Below are 3,760 nucleotides of genomic sequence, written 5' to 3' on the forward strand. Positions count from 1 at the left end.
TTATTCAAAAGTCAGGGCAATCCAATGACTCACAGAAAGATAATTACTTTACCAGTAATCTTTCACCATTTGGTGCAGCAGTTGATCAAAATCCTGTTGTTCGTTCCATTGTTCTTAAGCTGCTGTTAAATTATAGTTTTGCTGATATGAAAGATTACCTGCACTGCTATCACTCTGGCTGAAAAGGAAGAATTCCTTCAGATGCACATTCAGCACAGCGTGAAAATACAACAATAGAAACCTTACAGTTTGTTGCCAGAATTCGCCTGTTTTGATGCTGTTGTCCAACCTCTTTGTGAAAAACAAGACACATTGGCTGAGGATTCAAAATATGTACTTGCAAAAGAAACTTTCCCGCAAAGGATTAAGTGTATGATTCTCAATGGAGGGAAAAAAATTGGTTCAAGATTTACTTTGTGCGAAAGCTGTTCTGTTTGAATGGAATTGATTTTGTTCTCTGTTAAGTTTACCTTCTTCCCCAGCAACCTGGTTTTCATTTATTTCACCACCCTCAGTAATTTCTCCCTGAAGCTGGTTGCTATATTGTGGGCGGCGATCGTAGCGACGATGAACAAAGTAAGGTGGGTAACGCTGTCTTCTGTAAGGAAGGAGATGTTGCTGATTTTGATCATCTTGGTTTTCTCCATCCATTGCTGACTCTGCTCCATCTCCTTTCTCTCCACCTTCAATGTTCTGTTGGTAGTTACCTCGCAGGCGAGGGTTGCAGTGACAATAATGATTTCTGTCCGTGTCATATTGGCTTCCTTGGACTGGAACTCCTCCAGGACCAGTTACGTTTGCTGCTTCTGCACCCTTTTCTACTTCCGCTACGTCAAACTCCACAGTTTCACCGTCCCCAACACTACGGAGGTATTTCCGTGGGTTATTCTTTTTTTTATAGCAGTCTGATGTACAAACAGATCTTCCTTTGTATCATTCCTGTTGATGAATCCATATCCATTTTATGTTGAACCACCTTACTGTTCCAAGAACCTTTGTTGCAATTACCTTCTTCTCCCCGGGGGATTTGGGTTTTATGGTAAACTATGTATACCTGTCTGGACATGCCCCTCTGCTGACTGCTCCTGTGGCTCCTTCCACAGACCCCTGTATAAAGGCGATTGGAGGCACTGCTCCTCCCTCAGTCTCCGAGATGCCATACTCCCTTTTGCTGCTAATAAAAGCCTATCGTTCACCTCCCATGTCCGAGAGTTATTGATGGTGCATCAGGTTTGTCTGGCTGTTGCTGCTGTTCAGATTGCTGCTCCGTCTCGGCCTCGCTCATGGTGTTGACAGGCTGCGTGAGGTGGCTACGGCTTGGGCTGGTCTGAGCTGGGGGCTCCTGCACTCTCTCCACTTCTTTCTTCTCTCTATTATAATTCCTTTTCACTTTTTCTGTCTCCAGTTGCAGTAAAAGCTCTACATTTCATATTCCTTGCTTGTATTGTTGATCTAGTTTCTTCATCCTTTTCTGATACTCCTGCAAAGTGTCCTCCTGTAATTGCTGTAGCTCTCTTTTGAGAGATGTCAATTTTTCCTGGTACATCTGCTCTTTTACTTTCAGGTAGTCTTCATCATCCTGCTTATTGGCAATGTCTGTCTCCCTGTTGATGCTGTCTAGCCCCTTCTCATTGTTGTAATAGTGGACGATGGGTGAGAGGAGAGCTGCAGACATCTTCCCTACCGAGCTGCCCTCCTTTGTTGACACATCTAGTACCTTGATGGTATGCCAATCCAACTGGATTTTCCTGAGCCATTCACGTCCCAGCAACGGTGGTCCTCCATGTTCCAGTACATAGAGGTTCAGCTGCTGTGTTTTATCCCCGTAGGTCACTGTCACTTTAATTTTACTTTTGGGACACACTTTCTGCCCTATGTAAGTCTTTAGCAGTAACAGTTCATTTCAGAGGTATGTAAGAAAACAGTCATTTGTAGTCATGTACAGAGATCACTGTTAAAGCTGAGCCTGTATCCAACTCCATTTTCAGTTTGACACCTGCCACTTGTGGAGTGATCCTTATTCTTCAATCATCTGTCTCTTTCAGGCTGTGAGGTTGAAGACATGGGTCATTGTCATCAGTTTGCTTTCTTTCATTTTGTGTACATTGTTGTATTTTCCTTCCTGGGCTTTCTTGTTTCACTGTATTTTGCCCTTTTTCTGCTGTTTACTAGCCTTGCATACTCTGCCAGTGTGGCCCTGTTTGCCACAGTTCCTACATTCCTTGTCATTAAACCAACGGTCCTCAGGGTCATGTGACATGTTCCCACAACGGTAACATTTCTTTCCTTCATTTCTGCTCAGTAGCATATTCCAGGGATTTTTGTTGAATTTCTGAAACACCTCGTGCGGCTGTTTCTAATGATATTGAAATGTTTAGCGCTTTCTCGAATGCAAGGTCTTTTCCACACAAGAGCTTCTTCTGTGTGATTTCACAGTACATGCCACACACTAACCTATCCCTCAAAGCGTCTGATAGACTTGCTCCAAATTGACAATGTTCTGATAATTTGCACAATTCAACACAATATTCAGAAATGCTTTCATTTTTGCTCTGATTCCAATTGTGAAATTTAAATCTTTCAGCAATGACCAGCAGTTTGGAGTTTAAATGCTGTTGGAGAGTGTCTACTACTTGCTTGAACGTTTTGTCAGCTGGCTTTTCAGGGGTTAACAAGCTCCATAGCAGGCCATATGTTTTTGCGTCCATTACTCTAAGATGCTGACTTTCTTTTCTTCATTAACACTGTTAGCATCACAATATAACTCTATTGTTTCGATATAAATTGCCCAGTCTTCAATGCCACTATCAAATACTGTAATGGTTCCAATTAACACCATCCTTGTTGTGTTAATTTATCCTTGTTATGTAAATTTAGCCCCGTCCTTTGTTTTCTTTTTGACTCACGTGACCTTTCTTTTCCTAGCGTCGCGAGTGTACTCTGGCCAGATGCATGTGTCAGTCCTTTTTTTAATCTCCCTTCTGAGGCAGGCAGACTCTCAGCCCTTGGGATCAGCGCCAGCTGTGACCTCGCCTGGATGCGCTGTGGCTCCGACGTTCCCAACTCTGGCCGAACTCCCATTCCTTTCAGATTCGCGGCCTCACTCTCCCTCCTTTTTCCCACTGCTTGGCTCATTCCTTGCATTCTTCCTCCGAGTGCCGTTATCAATTAAAACACGGCATTCCGATACGATGTAGGTTCATTAACCTCGTTGCCAATTTGTTGTGTATGTGGCCGTTTACACAACAATATCATTAATAAAAACGCTAGAGACTGGAGCTAAGTTAACGGGGCTTTTTACTTATGGAACCCAAACTGAACACATACACACAGATCAATACACGCCCAATAGCGTGTGCTCAATAAGGTGTTACTACGACTTAAGTTAGTCCCATATTATACAGTAGGCTATATGGTACAGATAGCCTTAAAAACATGAAGTTCATTCAAATGGAATTGATAATTATATAATTATGGGGCAAGAAAAATGTGTGGTCAATTATTTTAAACTGAGGGAAAACATTTACATGTTTTCCACAAGTTTTCTGTCAACATCTCATAAAAGTGCACATGAATAGCCTCCAATCGCTGGATTGTTTTACCAGCAATCTCTGAATTGTTTTATCGAGGCTCCCTTCCTGATACGATATTACTCTGTCAAGCTGCCTGAAACAATAAACTTCCTTTCTGTATGAGTCATACCCTATTTCATTGTGCCAGCAGAATATACTCAATCTTTGGGCCTATTGCAGACCATTCA

At 42.4% G+C, this 3,760-nt stretch overlaps 1 pseudogene; it reads right to left on the minus strand.

Annotated features, from left to right (window-relative positions):
* Nucleotides 1-402: 402 nt before the first annotated feature.
* LOC140732674 (Y-box-binding protein 1-like) lies at nucleotides 403-1,675 on the minus strand (annotated as a pseudogene).
* Nucleotides 1,676-3,760: the final 2,085 nt, after the last annotated feature.

The sequence above is a fragment of the Hemitrygon akajei genome, chromosome 9 (genome assembly GCF_048418815.1).
Source record: "Hemitrygon akajei chromosome 9, sHemAka1.3, whole genome shotgun sequence".
Taxonomy (NCBI): domain Eukaryota; kingdom Metazoa; phylum Chordata; class Chondrichthyes; order Myliobatiformes; family Dasyatidae; genus Hemitrygon; species Hemitrygon akajei.